This window comes from Anguilla rostrata, chromosome 4 (genome assembly GCF_018555375.3).
Source record: "Anguilla rostrata isolate EN2019 chromosome 4, ASM1855537v3, whole genome shotgun sequence".
NCBI lineage: Eukaryota > Metazoa > Chordata > Actinopteri > Anguilliformes > Anguillidae > Anguilla > Anguilla rostrata.
In genome coordinates, this window is record NC_057936.1 from 43,222,144 (window position 1) to 43,244,124 (window position 21,981).

General features: G+C 38.5%; 1 pseudogene; it reads left to right on the forward strand.

Annotated features, from left to right (window-relative positions):
• LOC135254123 (oocyte zinc finger protein XlCOF6-like) overlaps positions 1 to 21,432 on the forward strand; it is a 63,630-nt pseudogene extending 42,198 nt beyond the window's left edge.
• The last annotated feature ends 549 nt before the right edge of the window (positions 21,433 to 21,981 follow it).

The following is a 21,981-nucleotide window of genomic DNA, read 5'->3' on the forward strand; positions in this document are numbered from 1 at the left end:
TGTTACACAAAAACTTATTAGGGTTCCATAACCCCCCCTTAACGCTAGCAGACACCGGAAAAAACAGTACGCAGTTTGAAGAGCAAGCCTGTTGCGTTAGCTCCGCCTACCCTCTCTGGCGGACCAACCACTGATGGGTGATGGAGAACGCGTCACTATCTATGCACCGCTTGTGATTTTTTCCCAGAAATGCCACCACAGACACCCAGTTCTTTAATCATAAATTATAATAATAATAATAATATAAATTAATAATAGGCTCAATCACCATTGTGTTACCTAATTCAGCGATAGATAGTGACTTAACAGACATTTAAAGAAAATCTTCGAGTTTATTACTTTAATTAACAATGAGATAGCAGATACATGTGCAAAACAGGTATTAAAGTAAGGAGAAATGCAGATTAAAGTATGTATTAGTAAATCATAATCTAAATGGTTACCAAAAACCAAAAAATCATATTGGGATGGCAGGTATGCCATTCTGCCAAGTTACACATTGGTGGGGCGGCATGCCCCATACCTATACAGCACAGAGAGTTTTTCAGGGTTTCCTACAGAAATAACCACACTGACCACAGACTCTCAGCCCTTTTTCCTGCCCAATTACATCATCACAATTCTGCAAGCCCACAAACAATATGTCTCCCCATTGGACATTTACCTACACCTGCCAATCATTTAGTTACACCACCTACACACGCAAAGTGGACATATCTTTTTCCCCAAGACAGTTTCCAGTCAGGACAGCTAGTAAGTTCGTGACTCACTGGTAATGTTGCGGACTTGGGGCCACTGAGCCTGGGGATCGAATCCGGCCTGCGACTTGGCCAAATTTCTTGTTTATTAAGCACGCTTATTTGCTCACTAATAATTGTCTATTACTTGTCAACTGGTGAGGAATAAAGTGTATTTCATGCCATTAATAATTGTTGTAATTATATCTTGCGAATGAGGAATAAAAATTTGTATGGAAAACAATGTTTTTGCTTTTTATTTCAAATCTGCAATCAATGCATAACAGTTTTGTCTTCTATTACAATAAAAAAATGACTTGATTGAAATTATGGGCTGGAATATGTCTGTTCAATTATGATTGAACAGCATAAAAATTCCACTGGTAAACATAAAAATTCCAAAACACAAATGTAAATTCACAGATGAATTGCAAAAGAAATTCCTGTGTTTCAACCAATGAGCCGTTCAGTGGTTCTAACCCTGGGTGCAATCAGTCACTTTTGATACCACTGTCCTCTTTTTTAAAAACCAAAATATGGTCTCCCTAGTAAAACTTCTTCCCATAATAGTCTGTTCATTTAAGGGTGAGATTCTAATGAATGAGAAGAAATTCTATTGTTGCAGAAGTCATTCGGCTTAAAAGAAATAGCCTACATTTAGTAACAAGCATTGTCGTCATTTTGCATGACCCCCTATTGTGAGAAAGTTCTTAAACATACAAATTCGCCGTCCCTTTACCTCTGGAATCTCACTTTTGCAGAACCTTGGACAGCAACCGAACGTCAAAGGCCATAAAGTATGTGCGCATGTGTAATAATTTGAAATGGCACTTCTTTTGGTCTTTGTGTTGTTATATACATGCTCTTGTTTGTTTGCCTTGTCTTTAAAAGTAAGTATGAGTTCATTTGTTTCTCAAAGCGGATAATTTTACCGTTCCGGTAATTGATATGCATTTTGTTATTAACGGCATTCGCTACTTTTGTGTTCAAGCTGGCAGCGTCATTTTTTATTTATTTATTTTCCGTCATTTAATTTCCTTTATATGAACGTGTAAAAAATTATAAATGAAACTTATCAAAACTTAGTTATTTCATGACTGAACACTTAATAGCTCTGTTAAATATATAACACAGCTCAAATTATTTATGTTGAATATTGACATTTTGTTTGGCATTTGGTTGTTTATTCGCTTTGGTATCGAATTAATGAATTTATTCCTTAATTCAACAAGTTATTGTTTGTTAGAATACGCACATGTTCCGGTATGGTTAATAGGCCTAGGCTATTATTGATTTATACATGCTACATGCTTTATTCCTTTCCATTCTGTCTTTCATCTATATACTTTTTAATTCTGTAAAATATTGAATACCTGTGAATATATTGTAAAAGTGTTTTTTTTTTCCTGCTTGTTTATTTAGAACTATGGTATAAAAATAAATATGGAGTAGACCTAAACGTGGATCAAATCTTTTCCTTGTGGATTTACATGCTCTAATTAAACTGCCTTTAACACGTATTAAACTATGCGCTTCGGAGTTTAAATAGATTGCTAAAGGCTAAAATTAAATGGGTCCTGATTTATGATTGCATTCAGTGTTCGAATTACGGCGGGGATTGGGGGGGTCTGACCCCCCTAATTAAGACTTGGACCCTCCCAAAAGAGGTAACAACAACAGGTCGGGGGGTCAAAACCTAAGCCGCGTTTCCACCAAAATTACCCGGAACTTTTAGTACCAGGAACTACTTTTCAAGAAACTAAAAGGTTCCTTCAGCCCATGGTTGTCTGCGTTTCCACCGCGGTCTAAAGTCCTGCGAAGATTAGGCAAATTAGCCCACTGACGTATGAAAAAGCGACGTTGTCGTCCGTCCATCTGTCCTATGATTTCTTCTGTAACCCCATACTACCACCGAAGGTAGCCTACATTATTTTCTAATAACCGGGACAGCCCGGAGGGGTTTATTCCACTTATATACAACGGGCTACCAACAATGACTGTTTATGGTTACTTTTGTATTTATTGATTTTTATCGATTTAATCACCTGGAATTGAAATATTCTTCTGCAGCCGTTTGGGCATATTTTACCGTTGTCAAGCAAAAATGTGGTTGGTAGTTGAACTTGGACCGTTGTTATGCAACAAATTGTATATAACAGGCCAATAGTCAGATTGTAACTGTGTTATATATCCTCTCAAACACATTCATTATGTTTTTATGCGAACATTCGCTTTCATGTCTTGACATCCGAAGCGACAGAATGCATTCACATTTCCAATATAACTGGCAACAACAGCAGAAAACATGCACACATTGTAAACAATTTGCTGTTTGATTACTTTCTCATCGTCAATTCCATATAGGCTAATCGCAAAATGACAAGAATAGAACGAAAACTCGGACTTGCGTGAACATTTAAATTAGTAGTGGTACAGCCACCGTTTGCTTTCCTTCGAAGTTACTGCTAGCCGAGCAGCGAAGTGTGCCCTCCAGATGCGAACCATGCACCATAAATTAGTCCATAGTCTTCCTGGTCTTTTCGTGGAATTGAAGAATGGCAGGAAAATGGAGTAAAATTACGGCAGTCTGAAAAAGCTAAAGGGACGATTACTAGAATTAACCTGTTATTTTACCCTGACAAAAAGTGCGGAAGGTGATTTCCAGTTTGCTTTTACTGTATCACCAATGTTAATTACGCAGAACTACCGCATACCTCACATAACTGTATCAAACGTTTTGAGTCAATTACTACGGGCTAACAAAGAAAATCCGGAAGAAAATATTCAGCAACCGAATTAATCCGTTTGAATGTTTTGGTAGCCTACGTAATATGCTGTCCCAGCACGAATGCTTAGCATTTTATAAAACGAATACTAAAGCAAGAAAAGAACAGAAGAGCACACGTTATAATTCCAAGACGTTGACAAGCTATAACCAAAACTAGGCTAGCAAGTTTGATTTGAAGTTATTATGAAAATAAATTGGTTTGCGGCTGCATATTTTCAAACATGGCGGTTAATGGCGGAAAATAAATACAAAAAAATGCTGCGAGTACTCGACCAATCAGAAATGTTCAGCGCTGCAAGCTCCACCCAAAAGGTTCCTGTACTTTCGGAAAGTACTACCCCCCGAGCAGGAACTTTTTGAGGGGTAAAATAAAGCCCCAGGAACTAAATTTAGACCCTAGTTCCTGCGGTGGAAACGCACTGAGTTCCTCAAAAGGTTCCTAGTTCCGGGGTAAAGTTCCTGCGGTGGAAACACGGCTATATATATATCCTTCTTACCTGTAATCTTAAATATTACAATATATTTCCCATCAGTGGTGTCAAGGGCATAACCATGGTATAGACATTGGGGGGGTCCAAATGAGAGCCCTCCTCCAGAATTTTTTTATTTTTTTAAGTGCATTTCCCACAATTCTATGATATTTATACATGAAAATTCGCATTTAGAACATAGTTTTTCGGACTACATTGACCACTTGAATTCACATTTGAAGGAATGTGATTTCTCTCAACTGTCCTGTATCATGCTTGCTAGTTAGCTAGCTAGTTAGCTAACAAGAGTAGCACAAGAAAACAGACAGTAATATGCCCCCCTTTGTACGCTGGTTTTTATTCCAATCACATTTGCAATCTCATAATTTTAACAAGCTGTTTATTTTCTTTAGGTACTTATCATTTGTGGGATTTTTCACTCTCTTAAGCCACATTATGCCAGAAATAGTTTTGCATGCAATGAAGAATAAAAATTCCAATGTTCAAATTGTGCTTATTGTCTAATATTGGAAACATTACATGAAAAGAAGTAACAATATTTTTTGAACAAATGAAAGATTGAGGTTAATTAATAAGTTTCTAATTAGGTTGTTGAACATGCATTTAATTTTCTGACATTGTTTTCCTTCAGCTTATTAATACGCTGCCGGTTTGACTCTTTTTCAATATCTACCAAATGGTTCGTTTTAGTGGCTATGTGTCCAGGTTCACCACTTAGGAGCCTTTTGATTCACCTCAGTCTTTAATTTGATCAGTTAAAAATAATTGACCTCTTTTTGTGCAGTATTTTGCAATACAGCATAGGAACATAGGAATTTTTTATGAACATAGGAATTTTTCATGGCATACATAGCTATTTCTGACAAAATGTGGTTTAAGAGGGTATATAATCACCTGAACAATACCAAATTATGAAAAATGAACAGCTTGTTAAAGCTCTGGTATTGCAATTTTGGTTTGAATGAAAATGAGCATACACAGGAGGGCCCCAGGACTGAGTTTGGGAATCACTGAGGGAGACTATGTAGGTGCTGATGTTACAGCCTGGTCTTGGGTTAGTTTGTGACAGGATAAGGGCAATGAGTGAGGAATGGGTAAGGATAATGGTACTGCAGACCGACAAGTAACTCTCCCTATCTGCCTATCAAGCGCTACCTGAAACCTGGCTAGTCTTCAAAGGGTTACTAGGCATGGGGTGGCTTTGAACGCTGATCTTTGGGACAGTTAGTCTGTAGTTGGAAATCGAAAGTCAGAATAGCGTACCCCCAAAGGAGATGTAAAATTCCACCCTGAGTACCTTCAAAAATAACAAAGTAAAAATAACAGTGGAAAATAGAGAGCCGAAGTGTGGCGTTCCATGTTCTTCCGGTACTTCCGCTGAGTTCAGTGGAATTTTCCCAGATTAATTTCTCCATTTGGGATTCAAACACCCTACAGAGCCTGTTTTGAGTACAATTATAAGACCTCAATATGTTGTACTTCTGTGCGCCTTCTCTGAATCGTGGCATTTCCTGGGCAGTTTTGTTTAAATTTGCCCAAATTACATTAATTTACTTCACCTTCTACATGACTAACTATTTCCCCACAGTATGGTGTGAGTGACCTCACATCACCAAATTATGTCACTGCCTTTGCTTTTGAAAGACTGGCAAGTGTACTTTTGAACTAGAATAGCAAACTTTTATCTAACATGGCATTGTATATATATTATATAAAATATATTACATTTACCTTTAACAGATATGTTGATCATGACAGCTCTAGGCTACATCCATTATTCATTTCACATGATGTGTAGGTATTATATTATATGTGTTCACTGTAGGAGCTTTTATACTTTGATAACAAAGATTAGACCAGTTGAGTAATTTAAATCACGATGATTGAATATCAACATCCTGTCATCATTCGTTTCCCTTAGTCCGCACATGGAAGCATTATGACTACATTCACTGGCCTCGTGTCATTATTCCTGAGAAAAATACTTTTTGTTTTAACAAAAGATCTGCTGCATTTTCTAGTTGGCTCTGTCCATTTGTCTAAGTAAAGTTACACTACTTGCTTTGTGCATATTTGGCCAGATTACTAATTTACTAACTATTACTGGCTAACATTAGCTAGCTTCGACAGACAAATGATCTGTTAGTCTGACGTTAGGCATTACAACTGCTAGCTAACTAAAAGGAAATGACACAATGTTAATGTTAAACCTAACAAACTGCTTTTTTATACATTAGCTATAAGAACGGGTGGCTGTGTTTAGCCAGAGTGGTTCGGCTTACTGCGCAAATGTAATTAGTTTTTCTCGTTTTTGGTTATTTGGGATGACACTGGGCCCAATTAACCTAGCGTTAATGCATTGCAACTGCATTAGATGGAAATTTATAAAAATGACACTAATCTACACCTGAGCAATGTTGACAATCTGCCACAAAATGCTCTACCTCCGCTACCTCACTAATAAATGTTAAAGGAGTACCATGGTGATTTTCACACTTTCTTGGTTTTATGTGCTATTTGCACAAGAGGCATTGAAGAAACACAATGAGTAAAGTATTAAATATGTTTGTTCTGTATTTTTGGAGAAATATGTGTTTTAAATTTATCGTCCTATTTTCAACCGTTTGAGAAAGTTGTCAACTTGGTGCATCACAAACACAGTAACCACTCCCCTTTCCACGCCCCGTAAACCCATGGATAATTCGAGACCCATAGTTTGCACCGCTGGTTTACAGGCAAGACAATGCAAATATTTGACTAACGTTAGGTTCACTTAAATTAGAGTGCCTTTTAAGGACTATTAGATGATTTCTGTTTATATTCATTTAGCTAGCTAGCTAATGTTAGCTAGGTAGGTAGTTTGCTTTCATAAGGCAATGTTATCGATAACGTTACCTAGCTAGTTTGCTTTTATGAGGACATTATAGTTGTGCTTTTATCTTAACTTGGCTAGCTAGATAGCAAAAATTATAATTGGATATAAGTCAACGTCCTTACCTTAGCTATCTATCGATACTTGATATACTACTAAGCTAGCTAGCTTGTGAAAAGTCTCCCAAAAAGAGCGCGTATCATGGGGGTAGCTATGGCAAAGGGGCACGGTCTGTCAATCATAGCTAACTGACAGTTCTCATTACCACGCCCAGATGGTTCGGGTGAACTTTTATAGTGGGAAATTCCCAGACAACTGGGAAGTGTCATGTTCAACCACCATGTTACTCCTTTAATTATTAGAAAGGTGATGTACAAACTCTAAAGAATGTAATGTTAGTGAAATGTTACATTAGCGCAAACCCCCTAGTGGTCAGCACCCCAGTGTGCCTAGATTCAGACATTCATTGCTCCTGCAACCAAAGTATTAGTTTAACACTTTGCTTTAGTTTCATTAGTAGACAATACATGACGACTATGCTGAATACAGAGTTTTGCAGCACCACCATTGTTGTTCTGGTCGTTCATTTAACCCGCTCCCTGCAGTCTCATCTGCAACTACACTCCCCACCCGTGACATAATGGACAATATTGTCTGGGCATTCATAAACATATTCTTTCACCACTAAAAAATTGTATTCTGTCATAGCAACAAGATAAACCCAACAATAGCCCTAAGATATACCAGTACAGCAGTGAAAACACTGCTCATTGAATAACTAAATAAACAAGAGAAAGTTTTCAAAAATTCATTCTACAGTCAATATCTGGGACTAAAAAATACAACGTTACCATTGGTTTTACGCGTAGAGATGTCCCTTTTGAGACCGAGTGGTCATATTGTCATGTATAGCTTAACCTGCTGTATATATGGGATCTCTCAGTATTTCATTAAAAACTGAAAAAGAGCAACAACAAAAAAAGCATTTTTGCTTTTTTGCCTCAACAATTGCCTTTGTGGCACTTTTTTTCTACCTAAATGATGAATATAAACTAATCTAAGTTAGTATTGTAAATGGTACAAATGTCTTTCTTTATTTAAGCCATTTAAGTCTCTGTGATGACATATTGACGTATTGACATTCTAAAACAGCTGTTATACCCATTGTGACGTACTTAAAGTTTCATTACAGCGTCGGTTGCTATGTGGACACTGCCAGCCTTGCTACATTCTGTTGCGATAAAGATTCTAAGACAACTCAGCAATTTTCTGGATTAACAGGTTATTTTCTAGCCTGAAATGTGATCGTATTACTAAATGGCTGCACATGTCATGTAATGTGCAAGTAGTTGCTATCTCCCTGGATATGAAGTAAATGTTTTTACCAATAAATAATAATATTAATGCAATTTCATCCATGGAAATAGCTATAAATAGCTATCTTTGCAGTGGTTTGGGCTGGAAACGAGCTGTAAGAGCGGGATATGCACAACACTGCCTACTAATAGATAAGATAAGATTGCTGTGAGGATGCTTTCCATAGAGGATTTCAGCTGCATGCTCCCATATTACTAAAAATGATGTAGCGGTGGCTAGCTATAAGTGCATATCAGCGTATGACGAGTGCTGTGTGCGTTGTGTTGATAGACGCGTACCGCTGGCTAGCGCTAGAAGCTAGCTAATTGTTAAATAGTCTACTTACACCACTATATCACCGAGGTTCAGAAAATCTAAGCCCATGTTTTGTTAATTTTATTATGCTAATTTATTTAACTGAAAGTTTCTACGACGGCGATCGTGACCGCAACATTTATTTTGTCTTTTTGTATAGCTATTTTTGTGGATAAAATCACATTCATTATTTTATTTTCTGTTAAAAACATTTAATTAATATCCAGGGAGATAGCCAACCTCTTGCACTTTACATGACATGTGTAGCCATTTACTAATATGATCGCATTTCATGCTGGAAAATAAAGTAAGTTGACACCGAAAACTTGTACGTAGGCCTACTCTACTCTACACACCCAGATGTGTATCAGGCATCAATAAAGGAACTGATAAAGAATCGGATCAATAAGCAGAATCGGTAATGGAATCAGTATCAATACAATCTTATCAATTCCCATCCCTACTTCAGATGTCAAGAAAAAACACTGGGCCAAGTTACTTGAAATTATTTAGGAAACACTGGGTAGCACTGCTTTGGAATACAGCTTGTTTAAATTATTTTGATATCAGTATTTTTAGTGTATGCTATGCTATGCTATGTAAAATAGTTGTGTAAGTCGCTCTGGATAAGAGCGTCTGCTAAATGCCTGTAATGTAATGTAATGTAGTGATAGGCCACTTTTGCAAGTTTGAATTAATGACTTATAGACAGTGCTTTGAATGTGTGAGTAACTTGGCATTTTTGTACGATGAAAACGTGTTTTTGTTTCAGGTATCATTACTTTTTGTACTGTGTTTATGACTGATTGGTAATAGTAATGCATATAAATGTAGGCTATGAGAGAGACAGGCATACACATTAATTCAACACATTAAATCATGCGTTACCAGTAAGCTACTAGCGAAATAGCCATGGGGACTGCAAATTTTGAGTGTGTACCCAATGTTTTTATTGGCTGATGTAGCTAAGTGTCCAAAAGGAAGATGTATTCTTTGTGGGCTTGGAGCATTTCTAATGCTGCGATCAGCAGGAAAAAGAAGATGGGGAAAAAACGCAAAATCTTTATGGAGCTTTATTGTGTGGATGTGTGAAGTTTTTTGTGAATTCTGTCTGTTGACCTGAGATCTGAAGATACAGAAGTTAATATTTTTAAGGGCTGAGTGTCTGTGGTCATTGTGGTTATTTCTGAAAATTGCCAAATTTTTGGTGCTGTATAAGTATGGGACATGCTGCCCCACCCAGCCTTAACTAGGCGGGATAGCATACCTACACTTCCAAAGAGCATTTCCCATGCTATTTCCATTCCATACTAACAGCTGGGCCTGTTAGCCCTGTAGGAATTTCTTAACAAAAGTGATGGTGTTGAAGATAAAGATAACAAACGATGGAGTCAGGAGCTCCTTTATATAATTTAATAATACGACCGGTAGGGAAGAGGTACAAGTACAGTCTTCTAAAATATAAAGCCCAATACATGTGTTTATATTGTTTTCAGAGACAAAGAACTGTTGTTTTAACCTATGAGATTAATTTAATCACCATATGCAAAGATTCCATTTAGCCAATCATAAGTTAGGTTCAGGGAGTCCATACCAAGGCTGACCCTGCAGGCCTAGAGGTCCTCTAATCCCCTAAAGCACTTGATATATACCACAGCTGGAGTCTATCTCCTCTAGCTTACATTCTAACAGGAACATGGCATGGGGTGAAACAGTGAACACTGTTTTAAAAGTACACTTTCAGAAGTACGTTTATCAAACTACCAAGATCTATATGATATTTTATATAATTGTTTATATAACATTTTCTGTAAGTCAACTTTTTAATCATAACCCCCAGAATGGAGAAGTTCTGGACACCTTCAGAAAGGTTTGAGTACTTGCACGCGAATGAAGCTTACTGATAACTCCTATGGTTTTGGAGATGCGGTATGATAATTACCGCACACACAAACGTGTTGGCACCACCACACTCAGTTAAATAAGGGTTAAATTGACCTTATGTTGTTGAAACATGATGTTATTATGAAATAATTTATAGTTTTATCCTCCTCTTTATGCAACCAAATATGAATGTGTTAGGAGATAATCAGCTCAGTTATTTAATACCTCTTCAAGAAGAAAATGTACTGCAGCTTTTAACAACAGAAGTGATGGTTGTAGGCAATAATTAAGTTCATATCTATCTGTTATGCCACACTGACCTCTACCTGAATGCTGGAGCAGCCTCCAAAAATGTTAATTTCAAAATGGCAGGCCTCAACAACCATTATATAATTAATATCGGAAAAAAATATTGTGAGTGAATTGGGAGCCTGACAACCAGCAGGAATCGTGATTCTGACAACGGTCAACATGAGCATCTGATGTTGCTATTATTCATGCTATGCAAAGACAGTGGGGCGAGCCCCACAAAATTACTTTTGTTATAAAAGGGGGACATATTTGTTTAATTTCCCATGGACATTCCGTTCGCCGTATCAAGTTATATTGTCTCTCTTTCTCGAAAGCCATAATCTAAAAGTTAGATATGTCAGTATGCTTTGCAAAACTAGTAAAATTTTATTAATTAAAAAAAATAAAATAAAAATTACTTATGTCAGTTTGTGTAATTGGTGTCTGGGTAGTGTAACTGTTCACTCTGCCATTTACAGGTTACTGTCTTGTAACCTCTAATCAAACAGGCATTACTTTGGACAGTCATGCTAACATTTGACTTTGAAATGAAGTCCCTGTTTTTATTCTTTGAAATAATATTACAAAGTTATTTTCAGGGGTCATACCATTTGACATCAAAAATGATCCCAGTCATACCATAAAGTCGTTAAATCTGTAAGCTTCAACTTCCGTGACACACCCAGCCTATCAGTATATCCCAATCACGTCATGAAATCCCTATCTTTATTATATGAAATTATTTTTCTCATTGTCATACTATAGCCTATTATTGGGGGGGAATATTTGGCATGTTTTATAATATAGGGGGGGTTGGGGGGGTTGTAACCCCTTATCCCCGTAAAGTATGCCCTTGATTACAGGTAAGTATAGTATGTACCTGAGGAATATCTTTGAATGTGGCAGTAATAAACAATAATTTTTTGTAAAAACATTTGTGTGGAAAAAAGAAGTATAGTACTATTGTATCTGTGCAACAGGCTATTACACTCACCGGCCACTTCATTAAGTGACAAGAGTGGCATACGGTGTGGTATTCTACTGCTGTAGCCCATCTGCTTCAAGGTTTGACGTGGTGTGCTTTCAGAGATGCTCTTCTGCATACCTCGGTTGTAACGAGTGGTTATTTGAGTTACTGTTGCCTTTCTATCAGCTCGAACCAGTCTGGCCATTCTCCTCTGACCTCCGCCATCAACAAGGCATTTTTGCCCAGAGAACTGCCGCTCACTGGATATTTTCTCTTTTTCAGACCATTCTCTGTAAACCCTAGAGATGGTTGTGTGTGAAAATCCCAGTAGATCAGCAGTTTCTGAAATGCTCAAACCAGCCCGTCTGGCACCAACAACCATGCCACATTCGAAGTCACTTAAATCACTTTCTTCCCCATTCTGATGCTTGTTTTGAACTTAAGCAGATCGTCTTGACCATGCCTAAATGCCTAAATAAATTGAGTTGCTGCCATGTGATTGGCTGATTGGATATTTGCGTTAACAGGTGTAGTTTGCAGTTGAACAGGTGTACCTAATGAAGTGGCCGGTGAGTGTATATTGGAACAAGCCTAAAGCATTGTTGCACTTGTACAAAACATTGCTGCTACACCTGCACAGCACAACAGTATCATTGTACAGCAGTATTGTGGCATTGCGGTGGATCTTCTATCTTTATTGTGCATGCCACATTTGAAAAAAAAAACAAAAAAAACTTTGAAATAAAAAGTTGTTAAAATGGATGAAAACGTACATGTACATAATAAATTCTTTCTCTTCTCCCCCTTGCCACTGTTTTCTTGATAGATGACAACATCCTTTTTTGTCTGTTCTTCACTTTAGGATCCCACCACACAGCCAGACAGAATCTGTTCTGCCCTCTTTGAATATTTAAAACCACTCTCTTCAGGTGAAGATCTGTGATAGACAGTATGGATTACACAAGGGTTGAGCAGAGATCATGTGAGGACATAGGGGAAAGGATGGAGAGGAAGACTGGGTATGGTATGAGCAGAGAGAAGAAATTCCTGCTTTCCAAAATAAAGGATGAAGAGGGGGAGAATGAGAAAAGTGAGACAAGTGGGGAAATTGGGAGTGCAGAGATAAAAACTGAAATTGGTGTGAAATATGAAGCTACAGCAAAGATACAACTCTGTGTGAAAGAAGAAAATGAGAGTGATGAAGAGAATGAGAGGGACAAAACTGTTGAAACCATTCAAACAGAAAGAAGGATGAAGAACAACCTCTTCAGTGCCTCTGCAGAATCCTCCTCTGAACCCTTTGTAACAACCCCCTGGAATCATAATAAAGGTAAATTTCCTGTTCTTTCTACAATATTATTTTAATCTGTCTGAAGATGGTCTGCTCTCTAATTTATGTAGCAATATGCACAAAGTGCTTGAAACTGTACTTTACTAATGGCCATACATAAAACCACGATGACTGATCAATTGTTATAGTAATGTAGTATGGTGCATGGTCTGTTGGTCAGTATGGACCAAATTTTGTACTGCAGACCTCTCAAATGATATCCGTTTAGGCTGTGGAACTGTGCTAATGTGTAGTAAATTATTTAATGAAATTCATGCATTTCATAAATGTAAGAAAAAACTTATTGACATGCAACACTGACCTAAATTGTAACTATACAGCTGGTGATTTTATAATTTTATTTCTTTTCATTGCAGTTAAGGTTCTGTAGAATAGGGTTTAGACTCAACTACAGTGAGCACTATAATTCATTGGACAGTGACACATTTTTTGTTATTTTGGTTCTGTACTCTAGCACTTTGAGTTTGAAAGGATACAATGACAGTGCAGACTGTCAGCTTTAATTTGAGAGTATTTTCATCCATATCAGATGAACCATTTAGAAATGACAGCACCTTTTGTACATGGTCCCCCCATTTTAAGGTACTACAAGTATTTGTTGAATTGGCTTCACAGATGTGTTTCGTTAGGCAGGTGTATTCATTTGTGTCGTTAGCATATGCAGAAGAGAACTGTTGATGTCTAGCCTTGATTCTAGACTTTGCAATTGCCTTTGGAGATTGTTGTTGGGGTGTGACAACATGAAGACAGCAGTGTCGATGCAAATCAATCAGGAACATGGAAAAAACCCTGGGCATGCCCAAGTCAACAGTTTGGTTCATCATTAACAAGAAAAAAACAACTGGTGAACTCAATTATGTCAAAAGACGCGGTAGACAGAGGAAGACCACTGTAGTGGATGACCGGAGAATACTCTCTATGGTGAAGAAACCCCCCTGACAACAGCCCAAAAACACTCTCCTGGATGCAGGTGTAGATGTGTCAAAGTCTAGCATACGTAGAAGACTACACCAGCAGGACTACAGAGGGTACACTACAAGATGCAAACCACTGATAAGCCTGAAGAACAGAAAGGCAAGATTACAGTTTGCTAAAAAGCACCTAAAAGAGCCCCAAGAGTTCTGGAACAAAGTCTTGTGGACAAAGATTAACATGTACCAGAGTGATGGAAAGAGGAAAGTGTGAAGGAAAAAAAAGGAAATGTCCATGATCCAAAGCATACCACCTCATCTGTGAAACATGGTGGAGGGGGTGTTATGGCTTGGGCCTGTATGGCTGCCAGTGGAATGGGCTCACTTGTCTTCATCGATGATGTGACTGCAGACAGAAGTAGAACAATGAATTCTGAAGTCTACAGAAATATTTTATCTGCTCAGATAAAACCAAATGCCTCCAAACACATTGGACAGCACTTCATCATACAACAAGACAATGACCCGAAACATACTGCTAGAGCAACAAAGGGGTTTTTGACGGCCAAAAAGTGGAAAATCCTTGACTGGCCGAGTCAATCACCGGATCTGAATCCAATTGAACATGCATTTTACACGCTGAAGAGGAGACTGAAGGAAAAAATCCCCGAAGCAAGCAGGAACTGAAGATGGCTGCAGTACAGGTCTGGCAGAGCATCACCAGGGAAGATACACAGCGTCTGGTGATGTCTATGCGTCACAGACTTCAAGCAGTCATTGCATGCAAAGGATATGCAACAAAATATTAAAAACGATTACTTTATTCTACATTATGTTAAACCGTCCAATATTTTTTGATGCCCGAAAATGGGGGGGTCCATGTACAAAAGGTTCTATAATTTCTAAATGGTTCATCCGATATATATGAAAATACCCTCAAATTAAAGCTGACAGTCTGCACTTCAAACTCATTGTATTCTTTCAAACTCAAAGTGCTAGAGTACAGAACCAAAATAACAAAAAATGTGTCACTGTCCAATGAATTATGGCGCTCACTGTATGTGCAGTTTCAAAGAAGCCCTTGAAAATGGGGGGAAAACGTTAAAGGATCATTACACCCTAGATCACTTGTTTTTACTTTTAGCTGTAAACATGTTTGTATGCCTACTTTATAATTAAACATTTAAATCCATATTGTTATTTCACCATTCTGAAATAACTCTTATCAGGAAAAAATGGTCAAAAATGTCTTGGTGCTGCCCTTTAACGATTGAAAAATGCTTTCTGCATTCCACTCTGGCCCTGCCTCAATCATGATATCCTAGTACCTCTTTGGAGATACCACTACGCCATGTAGATGTCAATCAAGATATCCAGTCGGAAAATTGTTTCCCCTCACAAATTTGTTTGTTTGCATTTTAATATGGAAGACTGAACACTGCCTGCACTTGATTGGCTAGATTGGTTTTGGCCCAACACTTTTCAAACCAGGGGTGTTCATAAACTCTCATATTTCACCTAAACTGTTCACTAAAATATGTTTCTGAAAACATCTGAGCTGAAGCTTGATTTATATTTGATCTGCCACACCTTGTTTTGACAGTTTGATTTGAGTTTCATGGGCCTACTCTGTGCAAATAATTTGCATACTGAATACTTTATGCAAATGAGACACACCTACTCCACCCACCCCAGGATGCATTTTTCAGAATTTGGTAGTAGGCCGAGCCAGGCTGAAACAGTGAGTACAATTACTCTAAGATCCATCTTTCTCTAATGTTTCAGTGATGGGTGTTCTCTTCAAATGGGGTCTGACAATTAACCTAATTCATGAGAACTGTGGAAGCAGGCCAGTGGACATCAGGGCATTTTTGTCTGTGACACCCAATAAAATAAAAACAAGATGTAACCAATTCTGAAGGGCTGGGTTTGGTTATGAAATTTCCTTGGTGTTGTGATTTGATTGAGGTTGTACAGTGCAAATAGTGCTGACTCCATTGATGTTTATTTGAGAAGGTATAGCATGTTTCTTATTTGAAGCAAGGTGGATGTTTGAACAGCATTGACATTTGGTATTAGTTTCAATATTTTTACTTTCGGCTGCTTATGGTTTTGCCTTTGGCATCTATCATAATGTGACACTTGTGTATTTATTGAAGCCTGTTTTAGATCTCTTTATTGTTCTCATTTAATATGTTGTATCACCTACTGTCTCCTCAGGGCAAAGTGATGAGGTGTCATCTCAGATCTTTGCCTGTCCGCAGTGCCCATTTGTTCACATGGAGGAAGCGTCCTTGCAGTGGCACATTGAGAAGGTTCATCCAGAGGAGTACAGCATGATTCTGAGCTCTGGAAGAACCGGAACAGAGAACATGCTGCCTCCCAGCAGCAGCACCTATCAACACCCCACAGCCCCAAAGACAACCCCCACGCCAAAACCTTCCCACACAGGTACTGCAGGGGCTCACACATGCTCCCACTGTGGGAAAAGTTTTGGGTGTGCATCAAAACTGATAACACACCAGCGAATTCACACAGGGGAGCGCCCCTTCCAGTGCTTCCAGTGTGGAAAGCGTTTTGGTCAGACAAGTCATTTAAGAAACCACCAACAAACTCATTTAGAAGAGCGTCCATACCTCTGTGCACAGTGTGGGAAGAGTTTTGTATCTACATCAAAACTTACAAGACATGAGCGATTTCATACAGGGAAGCGTCCACACAAATGCTCACAATGTGGGAAGAGCTTTATGTATCAATCCGAACTGACAAAACACCAGCGAATACATACTGGGGAGTGTCCATACCCCTGCTCCCAGTGTGGGAAGAGTTTCACTTCTGCGTCAAATCTGAAAAAACATGTGCGAATTCATACAGGTGAGCGCCCCTACCCCTGTTCCCAGTGTGGGAAGAGTTTCAGATGTGCGTCAGATTTGAAAAAACATGAGCGAATTCATACAGGTGAACGCCCATACACTTGCTCCCACTGTGGGAAGAGCTTCACATCAGGATCAGTTCTGAAAACACATAAGCGAATTCATACAGGTGAGCGCCCATACCCCTGCTCCCAGTGTTGAAATAGTTTCATATCCGCATCAGTTTTGAAAAAACATCAGCGAGCTCATGCAGGTGAACGTCCATACCACTGCTCCCATTGTGGGAAGACATTCATAACTGTGTCGCAGCTGACTACACACCAGAGAGCTCATGCAGGGGAGCGCCCTTTCCCATGCTCCCAGTGTGAGAAGAGTTATATGTTTGCATCACTCCTAGCTATTCATGAACGCATTCACACAGGGGAGTGTCCATTCTCATGCTCCCAGTGTGGAAAGAGTTTCAGATGTGCATCAAATCTGACCAAACACCAACGAACACATACGGGGGAGCGCCCGTTTGACTGCCCAGTGTGTGGGAAGAGTTTCATTTATCAATCGGACCTGACAAAACACTTGCCAACACACACAGGGAAACGCACATATCAATGCTCTGAGTGTGGCAAGAGTTTTGTATATCGATCAGCCCTGACAATACACCAGCAAACGCATACAGGGGAGTCCCCATACTAGGTCACATGACTTCTGGTATATTTCAGGTATGACTCAATGTTGGACATTCTCCGAGAGAGGTGAACTAGAAAGTGTTTGGGAGGACAGCCTGGTCTTGGTTGCATCTGGGTTGTGCAGTGTTTTTTTCTCATATTTCGTGACTTGATTGTGCTCCTAGGAAGATCCAAAGCTTCAGAAATCTTTTCATTACTTTCTCCAAGTTTTTGCCTCTTTGCAACTTCATGTCCTTGTGTCAAGACCCACAAGCAGACTTGGCTTCATGAAAGCATGACTGAATCTGCAGACATATCTGTGGTTTCATTAGTGAGACCTCATAAAGTCTAAGATATGTACTTGCCAATCAAAATAATTTTCTTCTCCAAGACTGAAGCAGAACACAAAAAAATTTACTGCCAACAGACATGAGTATTTCACCCAGCAGCAATTGAGAATGCTGACCCTAATTGGGTGATGCCAAGCTAAGGCACAGAAGGAAGGTCCGGCTCATTTATGGAAAGTGCTTGGTTTCTAAGGTCATCCTTTTTGTTAAAAGTAACTCTAAAGATCAAACAGGTCCTTAGCAACCATTAATGACATGGAAACTAAGATTTTCAATAAATATACACGCACATTTGGATGGGAGAATTTTGGCAGTGGTATTGGTGGAACAGCTGGGGAAAATTCTTCTTAAGTAGCAGGCAAGGGCTCTTGTTTTGATCACGTGCAATGAAGTTGTCCAGCAATGTTTTTTAGGCCTGAGGGATTGAGGGATATAGGGGTGGTTGTGGCACACTGGAACCCTCACCATTAGCAGTAAATGGTGGAACTACACTGTGCCTCACAATGTGTCTGGGAATTGAAGTTTCCAACAAAAACACAGTGCAGAAATGCATTATCATAATATGATTGCCCAGTGAATGTGCAATGCATATATTTTAGGTAATGTATAAATGCTGCAGTACACCATATTACAGTTGGTCACTTGTGCACCGACTTATGGTCATGGAGAATTAAAAAATGAATTGATCTAAAGAATCTTGTGAACTTTTGCTGTAAGTGTCTATTTTTTAAATGCCTAAAATGTAAAGCTGTAATTGTTATACATGGTTTTTCCGCAAAACTTTTTTCATTTGTTGGTTAATAATATGGTCATGTTTTTGTTCCGCATTTATATGAGGATTTGTTTTTATTTCCACAGCTGGTCGCACAAGTGTTTGTTGTTTTTGTGTGCGGTGTATTATTGTTTTTAGGATCGGTGGATAAGTGAATTCATTACAACTTTCCTTGTCCATGTTCATAGGTCGATCACACACTGACCATATTTGCATTTTTGCACATGAATGGATACAACTATCAATGAAGATACCCTTGTGTTTTTACATAGTGTTTGACTCTGCATTGTAAAATAAACTTAGCTGTATGAAAATTCTTGTATGCAGTATGTTCAGTTTCATATTTATAGACTACAGTGATATATTTAACCTGTCCTAGTTCTTTTCTTCATACCTCATACATAATGAATCTTTGGCATTGCTGAAGTTTTATAATCTTTTGCATTTTTGCTGATGCTGCTAGCCCCTTCCTCCTCTTCCTGTTTATACCTTGAATTGTAATAAACTATATATTTTAACACTTGTATTGATGTGTTTTCTTTCATTTCCTGCCCAGTCTGCCTTATTTTACAAACCTTAACATTTTGATATATGTTAATTTAGTGGTCCAGTAGTAATGTGGTGACAAAAGTGTCTAGAGTTTTAGAAAACCTCCCACTAAATTCAAATCCAGACTGAAGAAAGTCTACATAAACCCTTACTTCATTCAAATGAGTTCACATTAATGCAAATCTGCTACTGTTAAAACTGTGCCCTGATGCAAAAAAGTATCTCAATGCCCTTTCAGAAAGACACCTTAGACCCAGCCAGCAATCCAAAATTGCACTGCTTCATCGTGCCTCTCTGGCAGGCATTGAGTTTCTCGGGTCATAGTATTTAAGTGTTTAGCCCTTAGAGTGTATAATATGTAGACACAGCGGCGCCAATATAAACCTATGGGGAGCACATCAGGAACAGGATGTACAATATTTTAGCTCAACAGACTGCTCAGTTGTGTCCCTAAATTCTGTGTATAACGAGGATATTTGTCTAAAATAAATAATAAAAAAATTTATATTTGTGTTACCTCTGTGACATAATGTGATGCACGGCGTCAACATCAATATTTGAGTGGAAGTATTTTATTTTTGCTGTCAAAAATGAATGGAGCTCAATAGGGAAACTTGCTTTTTGAGCGACAATCATAGATATCAGCAGGAGGCGACATTACATCTGGTGCTGAGGTTGAGACATTGAGCGTAATAAGACATGTCTATGGGTTGAGAACCAAAAGCTGGACCTTGGTTTAGCCTCATACTCCAGCACAGGAGTCCTCAACTATCGCAATGAGAGGAAGAAGGAGAAGGGTCTGATTGCAGCCGACTGGCGAATCTCCACCAGGAGGACCTCCACGCTGAGGATCAGCAGCACGTGACCTCAATGTGACGGACCTAAAATTACGTAACCTCTACACTACGAACGGAACTCACATGACCCAAACAAACTTTGTATACAGTTCACTGGAGTGGAGTTCGACAACGGGAAAAAACGGAACAAACGACAGAACTGTTTAAAGCGAGAGGTGAAAGAAGGCAGGTTTCTTGAACATACAAAGCTAAAGCCGATATATATCAATGTTTTATTACTTTCAATGATTCTAATATACGATATTAGCATGGAAGCTATTGTATAATGTTTTGGTGAGATGATATTGTCTGGAGATGCTGGCTGAACTGTTCGCTACGTTTGTTAGCCTTGGTCGTTGCTACTCGGTTCCGCTTCAGCAAATGAGTGCATGCGAATATATGACATGTTGAAGACGATCATAAGGTTAGCGAGATGTTCTGTATATTTGAATTATACAGCCTTTCCCCCGAAAACCTTTAATGCCCTCCTTATAAGTGGTCATCCATTTATGATGCTGAAATAATGTTTACTTAAACATTTTCCTTTGTTTACATCTGCTATTTGTTGCGCCACAGTGACATTGTTTGGGGGTACATTAGTTTAAAACATTGGAAGGAATATCCTGATTATCGTATGTAGTCGTTGTGGGTGCATACACCCCTGGTTGGAATCATTGGTTTTAACCAAACTTAAAAGCTAGCAAGCATATTTTTACTATATAAAAAAGTGGTGATATCATGGCTACTGTCCTTGTAATTACAATTTGGAACACATAAATGTTACTGTAAATAATATTTAAATCTATATCTGTTTTAAATGCATATATCCATATGTAATGCTGGCTCTCCATCAACAATTAAAGAATGCAACCCGTGCTGCCATCACTTATTCCACTGCCTGCTGTGCCCAACCTTCAAACCAAAAAAGAAGGCAAATATTCAGTTTTTTCAGGCTGCTGTGTCCAGACATGCAGACCATTGAATGGGTGCAATGCTACAACTGTAAAGGCTGGCTCCACACAGACTGTGCTGGTCCATCTCATTGAGGGATGAGACATTCTGTTGAGAATCGAGCGACACCTGCAATAGGTGAACATGTATACATTCATATATGCCATTCAGAGCTTGCACAGGGATTGTGTGTGTGTGTGTGTGAGAGAACTGGGAAGGTCTGTGGTATGTCTACATGGTTTTATATTGTATATGGATGTTTTATATTGGAAAAACAAAGGTCAATATTCTCTTGTTTTAGAACAATTGAATTGCTGACTGATTTTGGTTACATGATAAACAATAACAGTGATAAAGGGCTTGTGTTTTCTGTTTTAAAGGTCGTCATCAGGATCTTGAAAAAGAATGAGGGCTTCAGCTGCTATCGGGCAGAATTTGCCATGGCCAGGGGATTTCACAATTAAAGACTGAAGAAATTTGATTGTCTTGATGGTATTTATTTTGGTAGTTTGATTAAAGAAAAATCTATTGGAATAAGTGATGTCTCAGGGTTGCAGCATACCGAGACACTTCTAAAACAAATTATAGACTATGCCTACTGTAAGGCTACAGTGAATAATGTATATTTAACTAAATAGTTATTAAAATATGCATTATGTATAATTTATACATTAAAACCCAGGAAGCCAGCATTACGCCCGGCTTATTCTTCGCCTAGTACGGAACACTAAGTGTGCTATCTTACCAAGAGAATTATTGACCTTTAATTCAAACTGGTATGCAATCATAAACGACTCGGTATACAAGTGGCAACACCTTACAAATCAGTGGTAATTGCATCATTCCTTCGTTTACTCACACCAGATAGACAGTGGCTAACCGCTGACATCTTCACTTTCAAACAAACTCTTTTCCTAAATAAAGGAGGTCAGGTGACTTCCATTCGTGGTGTGGAGGTTGGTCAGGTGACTTCCAAATAAAGGAGTTCAGGAAGCGGAACAAACGGGAAGGACCGGAAATTACGTAAC